The sequence below is a fragment of the Pleurodeles waltl genome, chromosome 11, assembly GCF_031143425.1.
Source record: "Pleurodeles waltl isolate 20211129_DDA chromosome 11, aPleWal1.hap1.20221129, whole genome shotgun sequence".
Taxonomy (NCBI): Eukaryota; Metazoa; Chordata; class Amphibia; order Caudata; family Salamandridae; genus Pleurodeles; species Pleurodeles waltl.
The window spans coordinates 316,094,226-316,111,214 of record NC_090450.1 but is presented as its reverse complement, the minus strand read 5'-3'; the positions used below and the strand labels follow the sequence as shown (position 1 = coordinate 316,111,214).

The 16,989-nt window shown below is 45.3% G+C and overlaps 1 protein-coding gene across 4 annotated transcripts in view; it reads left to right on the top strand.

Annotated features, from left to right (window-relative positions):
- Positions 1–771: 771 nt before the first annotated feature.
- Positions 772–16,989, top strand: part of LOC138265661 (kyphoscoliosis peptidase-like) — a 395,468-nt gene continuing 379,250 nt past the window's right edge. For all 4 annotated transcript variants that reach the window (XM_069213571.1, XM_069213570.1, XM_069213568.1 and 1 more), the window contains exon 1: positions 772–892. The gene's annotated coding sequence lies outside the window, so the exon portion shown is untranslated. The remainder of the gene's footprint in view (positions 893–16,989) is intronic.

Here is a 16,989-nt window from a genome sequence, read left to right as displayed (position 1 = left end):
TCTGGGCAAATCACCTATTCTCCCTTGACCTACCAAAACGTGAATGTATTTTTGTGCACTGTAATTGGTGCACATGCAAAGCGCTCCAATACATTCGGGCCGAGTTGGCGCTATATAAACTGCAAAAAAAACAACAAAAAAAACAAAGAAAAAGCCTGTCTTGTAGGAGATAATATGGCTGACCTACGGCGAGTCTTACAGAGGCTTGATACGCGATTCCTAGAGTGATTATCAAACCATGTTCAAGTTCAGAAGACCCATTTTCAGATATCTACGTTAATTCTTCTGACAGTCGGGAAGTCGCTCGTATTTATATCTAGCTTTTTTAAATTATTTGCCAGTAGTCTATCACAATACCCGTTTTGGATTTTTTTCCCCAAACCACTGTAATATAATACAGCGGTAGTCAATTGAATTTAGCCAAAACTGCAGCTCCCACAATGCTCTATTTTGTTCTATTCCCTTTGCTTCATATGGTCACCTCGTTTGCCTCGCCGTTGGAACTCTTTCGCTACTGTGCACCCTAGAAATTAGATTTTACTTTTACAGGGACGCTAGACGGCAATATACTTCGACTCTCCCGGTACATAACAAGACACAACCTTCCACGCCAACAAAATTAAAGGTAAGCATGCTTATGTTTATCGCCTCTATAAATGCCAGGTAGTACACACCACGCCTAACCAGATAAGCTCCAAATTGGACTTGGGACTGACTTTCCGGCAAAGCAGGTTGTGTATACTTCCTTCTCGTAGCGCTTTGACTGTGCCTCTTAGCAACAAGGAAGCTGGCCCTCGGTTAATACACAGGTGAAAGACACCTGTAGCAGCAGACGCTCAGAATCAAATGCACGATCATACCGACGGTGTAACTTCAGTGTGGAGGCATTAAGGTAAGGCAAGCCTCAGCTATTTCTGCTACCTTAAGTGAAAAATAGGAATGCTGCTTTGAGGAATACTCTGTCGCTAGTACGTCTGGTCCAGGTTAACCCTTGCTCCAATCTTCAGTATACTCGAATTTGGATGTTTTCTGTTTACAATAAAAAAGAACTGAAACTGTGAATGTGGAGGAGAATGCTGGCATCCACCTGTGGACCTTTAGTCAGTTATTATGCGGTCAGGGTTATGAGGCGAGTCGTGCTGCAACACTTCATACCAACAAGTGTAAATAGACCTGTGAACTTCTTGACTCACAAATGTGGGTTAAACCAGGCATCTAAGAAGGTTATCCTATTAAGATGAATGGAAAATTGTTTTTTGGGAGGGTGATACACGTTCGAAAATTGTGTGACCCCTACTAGCGTAGCAAGGATGCCATTGTCCCTGGTACGAGCAAGGACAATGGCCCTTTTCAGTTTTGATGGGTAGTAAATGACAGTAATTATCAGTGTTCAATGTCCCCCCGTACACTGCACTTGCTGCACCAATGGTAGCTACGCCCCTGGTGCTGGTGACGCCATTAAAGACTGGAGGCAGTTTGGATTCTGGCAGATGAACACAAGTAAAAAGAGGGTGGCATGCCAAATGGAGGCGTGTTGACAGGTATCGGTAAACAGCCCCTATATTAACCCAGCAAATAGCGAGAAGTGATTTAAAAAGAGTGAATTAAGAAATACAAGATGGTTGTGAGAAGTAACGGCAAATAAGGTTAAATGCAAACAAGTGCAAATTCACTTTGGAGACCTCAAGTTTCACTCATTTGGTTTGGGGATCCGTTATGCTCCCATTCATATTAGGCTAAGGGCCTGATTTGTGGGAAAAGTTAGCGCCGATTTTGCGTCATTTTCTGATGCAAAAGCAGCACAAACTTACAAAAATGATATTTTGTAAGTTAGCTCCGCTTTTGCATCAAAAAATGACACAAAGGTCGTCACTAACTTTTCACAAATATATTTTGTAAGTTTGCGCTGCTTTTGCGTCACAAAATGACGCAAAGGCGGTACTAACTTTTCATAAATCAGCCCCTACGTGTTATAATTTGCAAGAAACGTGAAGACCTGAACCCTAAGTGTGACTGTTCAGAGCGCCTCTGAGTGCAGAGGAAACACTGGGAGCAAAAGAGGCTTCTTGAATTTGCTGCACTTCTTGCAGCCCTCCTACAGACTCTCAGTTGATGAGAGCAGGTGCTCTGTACACCTAAGTGCTGCATGACTAATTTTGTATTCCACAGGTCTAATGAGATTTTGCTGTTCTTTTGTTCAATTACATTTGTTTGTATAATCTATGTATGGAGTATTTCAACAGGGCAAACCTAGCCAAAAATCAGAGGAATGCTGTACAAAGTCGAGGATAAAGTAAATGAATGATAGGAGAAGTAGCTTGTATTAGATGGGTAATGTATTGTGATGTAATGTTCCTAAAGGGGTGTATCATCAACTCTTTCCTAAATTGGAACAACAGGGTGGTTCAAGACTCTGGATGTACAAATGGAAAAGGCCTACTGCCTTTTTTTTCTTGTTTACAGTTCTTAGGTTTCAGTCTGATGGTGCTCGAGCTGTGGGTGTGCACAGAGAAGCATCAGAGACGGTGAACTTGTCTGCAGGATAACCAGAGTGCTGGTCATGATGGCTTTGTAAATGATGTAGCTGGTTTTGATAATGGTGGTTGCCAGCAAATGGAGACAATGGAGTTACATCAGGGTGAGGGATGTGATCATATTTCTTCAAGCCCTGGATGATATGTGCTGTGGCATGTAGGATGCCCCTAGGGGCTGCTACTGTGGAGTCTTGAAGGTCATGGAGGGGGATGTTAACACCATCCTAATGAAATATATTGAGGACTCAAAGAGTATGTATGAAGTCATTTTCTGGAAAAAACATTTTCACTTTCTTTAGAAGAGAGAGCTGCTATCATGCTGTCTTTGCTTTTTGGAATGTGTTTCTTGAGGGTCAGACTGGTGTCTAGGGTGAATCCAAGTGACTTGGCATTAGATGAAAGTTGCACAACAAAACAGTCATGGGTCTTGTCAAAGAGACAGAACCATCTTGTTTGTTGCTCTTGAAAAAAACAGTAATTTATTCTTGGTTGGGTTGAGTTTCAGGTAGGCTCTGGACCTCCAGGTCAGGATGATACGCAGGCAGTGTTTGAAGTGTTGGATATCTGAAGCAGAGGAGCCTTTCAAGTAGAGCCGGGTATCATCAGTGTATTGCTGAATCTTAATGCTGTTGTATGTGAGTAGAGCACAAAGTGGCTCCATGTAGAGGTGAAAGATTAAAGGACATTATGGAACACTGTAGGACTCCGCAGAGTATAGGGATCTTTTTAGGTCCTGAAGTGCCAATGTGAACAAACTGATGGGTTAGAAACTTGGAAAGAGAAAAAAATGAAAGACGTGTGTCAAAGACAGCTGATAGGTCCAGCAGTATCAAGAGGCAGGGGCCATCATCATCTGTAGTCAAAAGGGCATCATCTACAGTCAATCAATCAATCAAATAAATCAATACATTTTCAGAGTACTACTTGTCACCCGATAGTGTATCTAGATGCTGGCAGGGTCCAGTTGATTAGCCATGTTTCAGTGACTTTCAGAACTCTAGAAGAGATGGGGAGGTCCGTAGATGAAAGGTAAGCTTGTTTCATGTCTTCGCTGTTAGGCAGGACTAGGAGTAACCTCTGCATATGAAAAGTCTGATGAGGGGGTGAGGGTTAGAGAAAGGGATGCAGAGTGGAGGTGTCTGGTAGTCTAATCGAAGTTCAGGGGGCAGTCAAGGAGTTGGGTCTACAGTTCTGTACGGCCTTGTATGCATGTGCCAGGAACTTGAACTCGCATCTTTTCTGTACAGGGAGCCAGTGGAGTTCCATGAGGTAGAAGGTGATGTGGGATGATCTAGGGAGATCCAGGACAAATCTGGCTGCAGCATTCTGTATGGTCTGTAGTAATCAGAGGACATGAGCTGTGAACCCTGTGTAGAGAGGTTTGCCATAGTACAGTCGGCTGGATATGTGGGCCTGGGTAATGGTGCATCTTGAGCTTTGGGGTAGCCATTTGAAAATCTTGTAAAGCATGCAGAGGATAAAGAAGCAGGAGGAGGAGACAGAGTTGACCTTAGTTTTCCTCGTTAGTTTGTTGTCCAGAATGATACCTAGGTTCCTATCATGGTCAGTGGTGGTAGGGCTGAGTTCTGAGGGCCACCTTGATTCGTCTCTGGGGGAGCTTTTGTTTCTGAAAATCAGTACCACTGACTTGTTTGTGTTGATATTCAGGCATTTGTCATTCAGCCTGTTGGTGAAGTCTGTCATGCAGTTGTAGAAGTTGGTTTTGGTGTCGGAGAAGAAGATGATTTGTGTTTCATTGGCATATAATATGATGTTGAGTCTGTGTGCTTCTGGCGATGCTGACCAGGGCTGCCACTTATCTACAGTGTTTAAGATAGCAGTTTCCATGCTGCTGCGTGATCAGAGGCTCTACAGGTATTCGGTCAGCAGATGATTAGCATTATTGTGATCTTGGAGTTGAAGACAGACTTCTTTTATGCAATGTCTGTGTTCTCACAGATGTCAAAGGTTATGGACATTACTTCCTCTGATGCCTTCCAATATGCTAATTAGTTTGCAATCATAAGAATCTTCAAAACATTTTTGGTGTCACGCATGTACAGGGGAGAAATCATGGTGGGAGGACCATAGCTGCTATTAGTGCCACATGTTGTGGCAGTGGGGCAGAGGGACTTAAGGGGCCAACTGTTTGTAATAATTGTTCACTTTTACTACACCATCTGGGGAAAGGGCTCATTTTCCTTGCCAGCATTAGGGCCCATGACATTGCTGCTACTGCATTTCCTTGCAAGTACATATCCCCAACGTATCCCAGTTCACTGAATGAGTACCTCATCCAGTTCAGTCAGAGTTTTGCTTTGGGACTTTTAGTCCTGATTCATAATGTGATAAACATGACTACAAGTCTCAGGCAAATCCAGTCAGTTTCTACAGAAAGCATACTATTGGCTTTGCCAATGCTTTTTGATGTATGCATTCATCCGCATACCAGGCAGTCTTGCACTGGGTTTTCCCTTATTTTAAAAAAAATAATTTCATGATTCCTGCTGATGCTCTTACGTGTGTATTGATGTGTGTAAGTGTTATGACGGGGCCGTGAGCATGCCTCGTGATGCGTGGTAGCTATACTTAGTTTAACATTCTAATATTGCTGAAACCTCTTGTTCGAACAGTACATTACAATTAAAAAATAAAACTGAAAAACAAGTGATTAAAAAAGGAAAGTGAATGACTGTAGCACTCATTAAAATAAATAAGAGTGCATGGGTGGGGGCTGAGGAAAAAGTGGTGGAGAGAGGAAATGAATACACTGCCCTGGAGTGCTTACTGCCAAACAAAGCAAAAAGGTGGCTAAGGCAATAGGTCTGACTTGCATTTTGAGTTCTGGCTAAAATAGTTAGAAAAGTCTGCTGCAGTGAAAAAAAGAAAACAAGAATTATCTTTCTATACAAAATGTTCACTTACATCATCACACCCAACAATTGTGGCAGGTCTAAAAGCGATTATAAATATATATATATATATATATATATATCTAATATATGTGATCAAGACCATGACTGGTTGAAACGTGTTGTGTTTCCCTGTATCTGGCGATTAAAACTACAATCTAAATTGACTCCATTGGTTTTGGCTTGTTTTTAACAATTGATACAAAGGTCTTGGGGCATGGGTCAACACACACACACACACAGACACACACATATATGTGTGTGTGTTAGACCTGGCAGCATTTTGGCGTGTCTCCCCTGTCTTTTTGTTTGCTGACCTTCTGTTTTTATGGGTTACTGGACTCTGTTTTTGCTGGTTTATTGTCTCTGTGCACTGTACCACTGCTGATCAGTGCTAAAGTGCAAGTGCTCCCTAGGTAAATTATACTGTTGATTGGTTTATCCATAATTGGCATAATTGATTTACTGGTATGTCCCTAGTAAAGTGCACCAGAGGTGCCAAGGGCCTGTTAATCAAATGCTACTAGTGGGCCTGCTGCACTGATTGTGCCACCCACATAAGTAGCCCTGTAAACATGCTCAGACCTGCCACTGCAGTGTCTGTATGTGCAGTTTTAAACTGTCAGTTCGACCTGGAAAGTGTACCTACTTGCCAGGCCCAAACCTTCCCTTTTTATACATGTAAGGCACCACTAAGGTAGGCCTTAGCTAGCCCCATGGGCAGGGTGCAGTGTATTTAAAAGGCAGGACATGTACTGGTGTGTTTTACATGTCCTAACAGTGAAATACTGCCAAATTCGGTTTTACTGTTGAAAGGCCTATTTCCCTCATAGGTTAACATGGGGGCTGCCTTTAAATAACTTTAAGGTGTAGATTCACTTTGAGGGCAGATAGAAATGTGGAGTTTGGGGTCTCTGAAAGCACAATTTAAAAATACATCTTTTAGTGAAGTTGGTTTTTAGACTGAGAGTTTGAAAATGCCACTTTTAGAAAGTAGGCATTTTCTTGATTAAACAATTCTGTGACTCTGCCTGTTTGAGGATTCCCCGTCTGGGTCAGTTTGACAGTTGGGCTTCTCACACCTCTCCTCTAGACAGTGACACAAAGGGAGCTTCATGAGCCATCTGTGCTAGAGTGGAGGGAGGAGTGGTCAGTTACACCAGAAAGAGTTGTGCCTGTCCTCACACAATGCAGTCTCCAACCCCCTGGTGTGTGTCTGGGGCCTGGCCTGGACAAGGAAGGATCTTGCAAACACTTGAGACTTTGCTTTGAAGTTTACTTCAAAGGCAGAACGGGGTATAAGAAGAAGACCCAAACCCCAGACTTTTAGAATCTTTCTTGATTCAAGAGGGAAAGCTGAAGGAGGAGCACTGTCTCTTTGATGTGTTACTTTGCTGGACTGGCCTGCAGTTGCTGCTTTTGCCTGAAAAGAGTGCAAATGGTGAACTTTGCTGTGTGTTCTGCATGAGAAAGTTCTCCAAGGGCTTGGATTAGAGCTTGCCTCCTGTTGGAAGTCTCAGTGACACCAAAGACTTCGGTTTCCTCGACCTGCAGCACTGGGAACTGTGTGTTTTGTGCTGTTCAAGAGGAGAAACCACTGTCATGCTGCCAACGACACCGCTGGTCGGCACCATGACCTGCTGATGCCACACGGAGCCCCACTGCCCGCTTCGCACTGTGACCCTGATTGCACCGACATCGTCATCAGATGACTTTACAGAGCCACTGCTCGCACCGCAACCTGTGGGCCCCACACTCTGGCATCGCCTGCTCACACAGCAGCCTGGGCATCCCCAGTGACGCAGCTCCTGCTGACACCGACGCCGCTGCCTGCACTATGGACTGTGGACACCGCTCGTGAGGTACACAAATCACCATCCCATCTCCCACTGCAGCCCCACTACAAGGACACCAGCATCATCGACTCAAGTGTCGTCACCAGGCATCCTGCCTTCATCGTGGCCTGTGGACACCGCTCGTGAGGGTCACGAAGCACCGTCCCGTCCCGCACCTCTTGCTGGGGCCTACTGACGGCAGTGCTTTAGCAACGACGATGCCGCTACCTGTACCATGACCTGGTGACACCGCACGTCGCACCGCCCTGCTTCACACCGCAGCCCTGGTCTCACCGACGCCGCTGGATGACTTCACCAAGCTGCTGCCTGCACCATGACCTGTGGCACCGCATGTCGCATCCTCCCACTTCGCACCACAGCCATCCACGCCAACGCTCCTGACTTCATTAGCCCGGAGTTTGATTTGCAACGTGTTTGACTTGAAGGGGCCAATGACCCACGCACTGACTCCGGAACCGACACCGCAATGCCAGCGACGGCGCTCTCCAGAGCTCACTGTGAGGATCATGATGCCCTACAAATCCAAGGTACTGTTTGCGGGTCTTACCAACATCGTACCTTGCCCGCAACGCCGCAGCTGGCCTGAACTGTTGGGTTTGTTGACCACGACACTGTGATAGCTCCAGGTGAAGCTATCGATTTCAACAAACTGTATTTTTGAGTAAATATTGCAGAATTCATATATCTAATACTGTATGGTGGATTTTTATGGTATTTGGTCTCATCATACAGATAAATATTGGCTATTTTTCTAAAACTTGTGTGGTGTCCTTTTGTAGTGTTTTAGTTTATTACTGTGTGTTATGTGCAAATGCTTTACACATTGCTTCTGAGATAAGCCTGACTGCTCGTGCCAAGCTACCAAGGGGGTGAGCAGGGGTTATCTGAGCGGGTATCTCCCTCATCCTGGATAGAGTGAGGGTCCCTACTTGGACAGGGTTCAAACCAATTGCCAATTAGAGACCCCATTTCTAACTAATATATATATATATATATATATATATATATATATATATATATATATATATATAATCTCACACATCGTTTTTGGAAGGGGTAGTGGTCTTCGGAGTGTTCTCAATAGTTCACATTTTCCTCTTCACACCACTCTCTTTTGGTTAGATACTTAGGGGGTCATTCTGACCCCGGCCGGCGGCGGAAGCCGCCGGCCTGGCTGGAACCTCCAGAATACCGCTGCGCGGTCAAAAGACCGCCGCGGATATTCTGAGTTTCCCGGTGGGCGGGCGGGCGACCGCCAGAAGGCCGCCCGCCCGCCCAGCGGCAAACACCCTTCAATGAGGATGCCGGCTCCGAATGGAGCCGGCGGAGTGGAAGGGGTGCGACGGGTGCAGTTGCACCCGTCGCGATTTTCAGTGTCTGCCACGCAGACACTGAAAATCTATGTGGGGCCCCCAGGGGCCCCACGACACCCGTTCCCGCCAGCCAGGTTCTGGCGGTGAAAACCACCAGAACCAGGCTGGCGGGAAGGGGGTCGGAATCCCCATGGCGGCGCTGCAAGCAGCGCCGCCATGGAGGATTCCTTTGGGCAGGGGTAAACCGGCGGGAAACCGCCGGTTGCCCTTTTCAGACCGCGGCTTTACTGCCGCGGTCAGAATTGCCCATGTGGCACCGCCAGCCTGTTGGCGGTGCTACCCCGGCCTCCACCCTGGCGGTCATAGACCGCCAGGGTCAGAATCAGGCCCTTAATCTCTTTTTCTCCTCATATCTTTTTAAAACACCCTAGCTGCATATTGCACTACTCATTTCATTCCTCTTCAGCATGCTCTTTTCTGCACATACTTGCTTGCATGTGTTTTCGGTTCACCACTCCACACACACACATGCAATGCACTCCTATCTTTTAGAGTCTTGTTTGTTTTCTGGGCTGGGCAGGGCAGAGCTATGGTTATCAGAGTGCACATCCTAAGTGGCATCAATGAATCCAAATGGAATTCATGGCTTCCATCAGATTTTATGCAAGTGTCGTGCAGCTATAAAACCTCTTCAATAGGAATCACGAGTGACAAAACTTATTGATATAAACAAAATAGATGACTGTATCTAGAACAATAAGGACTAATTTTACATCATGATACTTTAACCCAGACCAAGGGAAAGTAAGAGAAGAAATGAAGAAGAGAAAGATAAAACAGTGATGAAAGGAGAATTGAGAGATGATAAAAATAAAAGAGACAATGCAATATGATGTGTAGTGTTGGCGAAGAAAGAGGCATGAGGTGGATTAAACTATAGGCTGCATTGAAGTTTGGCAACCATGCATATAGTGGCACATGTGGCAGGCCTTTAAGAAATATCTGAACCTGCCCATTTCATTGTAGGCCATAAAACATGATGTCTGTCTTCCACGAATGGATTTTTGAACAAGGGAACTAATATACCAGCAACACTTGGATCACTCTGATAATGTTTGCATCCTTAGATCCATGTGAAGTTAAACCACAACTAAACCACTTCTGCCACATTCGCTAGGTTAGACTGATGTGGATATCCAACTCAACTGGGGTGTAAACTTTAAAATTCTGCCAAGAGATGTTTTTATACCACTGCCCATTACTATATAGGTCCGTGGATTTTGACACACTGCTGTGAGCCATGGACCTAGAATAGACGTTCTACAGGAATGCAGAGAAAAGGCAAGCTCGAGTCTTTCATTAAACTAATTTAACCCCTTCGCTGCCAGACCTTTTCCCCTCAGGTGCCAAGCCTTTTTTTGGCTGTTCGGGCAGTTCACGCTTCGGCCCTCATAACTTTATGTCCACATAAGCTACCCATGCCAAATTTGTGTCCTTTTTTTCCAACATCCTAGGGATTCTAGAGGTACCCAGACTTTGTGGGTTCCCCTGAAGGAGACCAAGAAATTAACCAGAATACAGCGAAAACTTCATTTTTTAAAAAAAAAAAGGGAACAAAGGGCTGAAGAAGAAGGCTCGTATTTTTTTTCTCCTGAAAATGGCATCAACAAAGTGTTTGTGGTGCGAAAATCACCAACTTCCCAGCTTTCAGGAACAGGCAGACTTGAATCAGAAAACCCTATTTTTCAACACAATTTTGGCATTTTACTGGGACATACCAGATTTTTACTCTTTTTTTGTGCTTTCAGCCTCCTTCCAGTTAGTGACAGAAATGGATGTGAAACCAGTGCTGGATCCCAGACAGCTAAACATTTCTGAAAAGTAGACATAATTCTGAATTCAGCACGGGGTAATTTGTGTAGATCGTACAAGGGTTTCCTAATAGAAAATAACAGGTGAAATAAAAAAATATTGAAATTGAGCTGAAAAAAACCAGCCATTTGTTTTCCATGTTTTACTCTGTAACTTTTTCCTGCTATGTCAGATTTTTTAAAGCAAGATACCATTACGTCTACAGGACTCATCTGGTTGCGGGGATATGTAGGGCTTATAGGTTCATCAAGAAACCTAGGTACCCAGAGCCAATAAATGAGCTGCACCTTGCAATGGGTTTTCATTCTATACTGGGTATACAGCATTTCATTTGCTGAAATCTAAAGAGTGAAAAATAGGTATCAAGGAAACCTTCAGATTTCCAAAAGCGGGCACAAGATAAGGTGTTGATAAGCAGTTGTTATTTGCACATCTCTGAATTCTGTGGTGCCCATACTAGCATGTGAATTGTAAGGCATTTCTCAAATAGACGTCTTTTTACACACTGTCTTATGTTTGGAAGGAAAAAATGTAGAGAAAGACAATGGGCAATAACACTTGTTTTGCTATTCTGTGTTCCCCCATGTCTCCCGATAAAAATGGTACCTCACTTGCATGGATAGGCCTAATGCTCGCGACAGAAAACGCAACATGGACACATCACATTTTTACATTGAAATCTGAAGTTTTTTTCAAAGTGCCTAGCTGTAGATTTTGTCCTGTAGCTCAGCCGGCACCTAGGGAAACCTACCAAACCTGCTCATTTTTTTAAAACTACACACCAGGGGGAATCCACGATGGGGTGACTTGTGTGGCTCTCACCATGTTCTATTAGCCAGAATCCTTTGCAAACCTCAAAATCCGACCAAAAAACACTTTTTCCTCACATTTCGGTGATAGAAAGTTCTGGAATCTGAGAGGAGCCATGCCCCAAAACACAACATGGACACATCACATTTTCCCAAAGAAAACAGAGCTGTTTTTTGCAAAGTGCCTAGCTGTGGATTTTGGCCTCTAGCTCAGCCAGCACCTAGTTGTAACCTACCAAACCTGTGCATTTTTTAAAGCTAGACACCTAGGGAAATCCAGGATGGGGTGACTTGTGGGGCTCTCACCAGGTTCTGTTACCCAGAATCCTTTTCAAACCTCAAAATGTGGCCCAAAAAACACTTTTTCCTCACATTTCAGTGACAGAAAGTTCTGTAATCTGAGAGGAGCTACAAATTTCCTTCCACCCAGCGTTCCCTGAAGTCTCCCCGTAAAAATGGCACCTCATTTGTGAGGGTAGGCCTAGCGCCCACGACAGGAAATGCCCCAAAACCATGTTCTGTTAGCCAGAATCCTTTCCAAACGTCAAAATTTGGCCAAAAAACACTTTTTCCTCACATTTCAGTGATAGAAAGTTCTAGAATCTGAGAGGAGCCACACATTTCCTTCCACCCATCTTTCCCCCAAGTCTTCTGATAAAAATAGTACCTCACTTGTTTGGTAGGCCTAGCGCCCTCGACAAGACATGCCCCAAAACACAACATGGACACATCGCATTTTCCCAAAGAAAACAGAGCTGTTTTTGCAAAGTGCCTAGCTGTGGATTTTGGCCTCTAGCTCAGCCGGCACCTAGGGAAACCTACTAAACCTGCACATTTTTTAAAACTAGACACCTAGGGGAATCCAAGATGGGGTGACTTCTGGGGCTCTCACTAGGTTCTGTTGCCCAGAATTCTTTGAAAATCTAAATATTTTGCCCCCCAAAGCATTTTCCTCTCATTTCGGTGACAGAAAGTTCTGGAATCTGAGAGGAGCCACAAATTTCCTTCCACCCAGCGATCCCCCAAGTCTCCCGATAAAAATGGTACCTCACTTATGTGCGTAGGCCTAGTGCCTGTGAAGGGAAATGCCCCAAAACATTATCTGAACACATCAAAATTATCAAGTGCGAAACTACCTGTTTTTACAGGGGAGCACCTGCGTTTTTGGTCCTGGGCTCAGCAGCCATCTGGGGAACCTACCAAACCCAGACATTTCTGAAAACTAGACACCGAAGGAGTCCAGGGAGGTGTGACTTGCATGGATCCCCTAATGTTTTCTTACACAGAATCCTCAGCAAACCTAAAATTTAGCTAAACAAAAATTACATTTTTCCCATATTTCTGTGTGGGATCACCGCACCGGGACAAATTTCCTACCACCCAACATTTCCCTCAGTCTCCTGGTAAAAATGATACCTCACTTGTGTTGGTGGACCAAGTGTCTGTGACAGGGAAGAGCGAAAAACATGTCGAAATTGAGGGGGAACCAAAGCGGGTCCAAAAGGGCAGTTTGAAAAATAACATTTTAAGTCTGACAAGTGCAGCACAATTTTTATCGGTATAGATGAGAAAATGCTGGGTGGTAGGAATTTTGGGGATTTCTGCAAATCCTGGAAGGTTCCAGCACAAAAATGTGGGAAAAATGTGTGAGTTCCAGCAAAGTTGGAGGTTTGCAGAGCATTGTGGGTAAGAAAATGGTGTGTGGTGCATGTGAAGCATACCACCCTGGAATCAACCAACTGTTTAGTTTTCAGATGTGTCAAGGTATTGTGGATTGTTCTACATAGCAGTGTCCCAAAGTCAAAAAAGTGCAGCCCTCACCATTCCAAGTGGGATGATTTTGAGAGTTACCAAGCTCTCATTGCCCAAATGTAAAACCAAAACCCCAAATAATCAAATGTCCGCTTGCTTGCCGTGGGATAAGATGTTTTAGTGTGCGGAGGAGAGTTGAAAGACTGTTACCCCCTTCAGTTGGGGTGGGGGCATAATCAGGCCCATACTGGTTGGTAGCCAGCACCCCACTATTTTTTAAAAAATTCCCTAGCATCTAGTAGACTTTCTGACCATCCCCCCAAGGGTGTGAATCAGGGATAATTGCCCAATCTGCCCACTTGTGGCAGCAAACTTTGGCCCCATTTATTTGGGGTGCGGGTATGGCGATACCCCCTCTCTCTTATTTTGAAAAAAATCTTCCCTGGTCTCTGGTGGGCTTTCTGCCCCCTTTGGGGGCAGATGTGCCTTCCAAAAATAGGCTGATCAGATATGGCGAATAGTAATGTGCCCCCATGGGGAGCGCCCTTTGCCCAAGGGGCTGCCCCCAAACAAAACACACACATACACACATACCAATCCCTGGTGTCTAGTGGTTTCTGCCCCCCTTGGGAGCAGATTGGCCTAACACAAATTAGCCGATATGCCCCCAAAGTGGGGCAGAAATGGCCTAAATACAATTTCCCCCTCCTGGGGAGTGACCGTTGCCCGAGGGGCCGCTCCTCTTATGCGGAAGTATAATAAAAAATTCCCTGGTGTCTAATAGTTTCTGCCCCCCCTGGGGCAGATTGGCTTAATTATATGAGGCTGATCTGCCCCCAGGGAGGCAGGAATGGCCTACAAATAATTTGGTCCCCGAGGAGCAACCCTTGCCTAAAAAATATCCCTGGTGTCTAGGGGTTTGCTGCCCTCCCTGGGGGCAGATCGGCCTAATTACCTTAGGCTGATCTGCCCCAAGTGGAGGCATAAATGGACTAAAAATAATGTGGATCCCTGGGGACGCTCCCCACATATAAAAAAAAAATATATATATCCCTGGTGTCTAGCGTTTTTCTGCTCTCCCTGGGGGAAGCAATGGCCTAAAAATAAATCGGCCCCCTGGGAAGCGGCCCTTGCTGAGGTGAGGCTCATGGGGGGAGTGCTAGCGCTTCCCCCATGAGCCAGTAGCAGGACATAACGGTTACATCCTTGGCGCCTCAGCCCCGTAGCCAAGGACGTAACCATTACGTCCTTGGCTGCCAAAGGGTTGATGTTAGCTAAATACACACAAACGAGAATATGTCACAAGAGGAATCCTACGAGAATAAAAATTGAATACAGATCACTGTCGTCGCTAAGCAGTACCCTCAGATTTCAATGGGACAAACCATTTTTTTTGACTGACACAGGCAAAACACAAACTACACATATTCACTCACTATTTCAAACAAGCACAATACGACCAAGGTCAGTAGGTAGGCACGTTTTTGGTCTTTCACTTAAAATAAAAAATGTCTGCCTAGCATCAAACTTCAGACTCACAGCTTTTTCTGTTTTTGATCAATGACTGATATTGTGTAAATTCTTGATTCACTGTACAGCAGTCTTTTGCACTGTGCACATACACTTCAAAGCACAACTGCAAATATTTAAGACAACAAAAGATTATATAGTTACTAGGAGGCTAGAGGTTCCTGTCCACATCTCACCAATGCTCCTTTACGCCACAGTTCCTCTGTATCTTTGTCCGCTTTTCAATCTAAGGTAGCATGTTCCCTAAGGACAAGAGTACCATTAAATGCAAATCTAGCATTCCGCTAAAATATGTTTAGGATACTCTAGAACACAGAAGAACATAAACCTGGATCTCCACTCTTTAGTCTCAAGTGGGTTACCCCCACACCAGTGCCTTTACTAAGATTCTGGCCAGTGTCCGCATTTATACACATAGCAGTAGCTGGGTCCAAGAGTAATGCCTAATGTCTACCTACGTAAAATAAGTACTATGACTGCTGACAAATGCACTCCTTTTATTATCATGTTTATTACATACATGTTAGTAAAGATTCTCTGATTCCACATGCAACAATGATTATGAACATCAGAACAAGTGTGGATGGAAGGCTGCTCCTGTTCATCCTTGGTTTAACTGTCTCTAGATTTGAACAATGAATGGAAAAATGAAGATGGATGAAGGCTACTGTCCCCAGAGAAGCAACAGCAGAGCCCATCTTCTAATCACCCCCTCACACCTTTCTCCACATAATCTGACTATAGGTAATATCCAATTATTCCTATCAGACCTGACCCCAGGAGAATGTATCTGCCTCATGTCACATGCACCAGCCTTCAAAATGCATTTTCAGAACTGACCCAGGCCTGATCTACCCAACATTTTGCTAAGGAGGAAAAATCTGCCCCAATATTACTGTTAGGCTTTGGTACATTATTTAACATATTGACAAGTGTCCACTGCCCTACTGCCATAAATGGAACACAAATGCAGGATTTTCCTGCCATCAAAGGGAGGGTCTACATCCATATTTAGATGCTCCATGAGGTCTTGGGTGGAATGTGTATACATCTTTGGTACTTGCAAGCTTGGACACAATATATCCTGAGGATCAGTCCCCTTTCAAGCGACCCCAACACTGCCTCCCTTAACCTCAAGCAATGGCTCGACGACTGCGCTCCACTCAGAACAAACGCCAACATCCGCACCAGCAAGAAAGCTCCCTGGTTCACCTTAGTCCTTCAAGCCTCCAAGAGGGAATGCCAGAAAGCTGAGAAGATCTGGCGCCAAGAGCAAACAGAAAGCAACCACTCCGCCCTCAAATCAGCCATACACAAACACCACTAGCTCATCCGGACCACCAAAAGAGCTTTCTACAAAGAACGAATTGACAACAATGCACACAACAACAAGGAGCTCTTCAATGTCATCAAGGAACTCGCCAACCCCAAATCCTGCTCTGCCGACCCCCCTCACTCGCAAGACCTCTGTGACTCCTTTGCCACCTTTTTTCACTGCAAGATCACAGACATCCATGAAAGCTTCACAGTGCCGCTTCCCACCATCACCACTACCAACGCCTACCCCAACGCACCCATCCACACCCATCCGCACCAACACCCTGAATGCCTGGTCCCACACCAACGACGAAGAAACTACCAAGACCATGAGCATCATCCACTCTGGATCACCCGCCGACCCATGCCCTCACCACGTCTTCGATAAAGCCAGCCAAATCAATGCTTCCCAGCTCTGGACCATCATCAACAGCTCCTTTGAAACCGCCATTTTCCAGGAGAGCTGGAAACACGCTGAAGTCAACGCCCTGCTCAAAAAGCCCAAAGCTGATCCCGAAGACCTCAAAAACTACTGGCCCATCTCCCTACTCCCCTTCCCTGCGAAAGTCATCGAGAAGATAAGCAAGAGCCAGCTATCTCATTTCCTGGAGGACAACAACCTACTCAACATCTCCGAATCCGGCTTCCGCAAGAACCACAGCACTGAGACTGCTCTTCTCGCTGCCACCGACGACATCAGGAGCAGGCTCGACAAAGGAGAAACCTTTGCCCTCATCCTCCTTGACCTTTCCGCAGCCTTCGACACCGTCTGTCACCACACACTTTGCACACGCCTCCACGACACTGGAATCCGCCACATAGCCTTGAACTGGCTCACATCCTTCCTCTCGGGCAGAACCCAAAGAGTCTGCATCCCACCGTTCCTGTCAAAAGCCACCAAGACCATCTGCCGAGTACCCCAAGGATCCTCACTCAGCCCCACCCTCTTCAATATCTACATGACTCCACTCGCCAACATCGTCCGATCCCACGGCCTCAATATCGTCTCCTATGCGGACGACACTTAGCTGATCCTCTCTCTCATGGACCACGCAACCGCCAAGACCAACCTCCACACCGGACTCCACGCCATC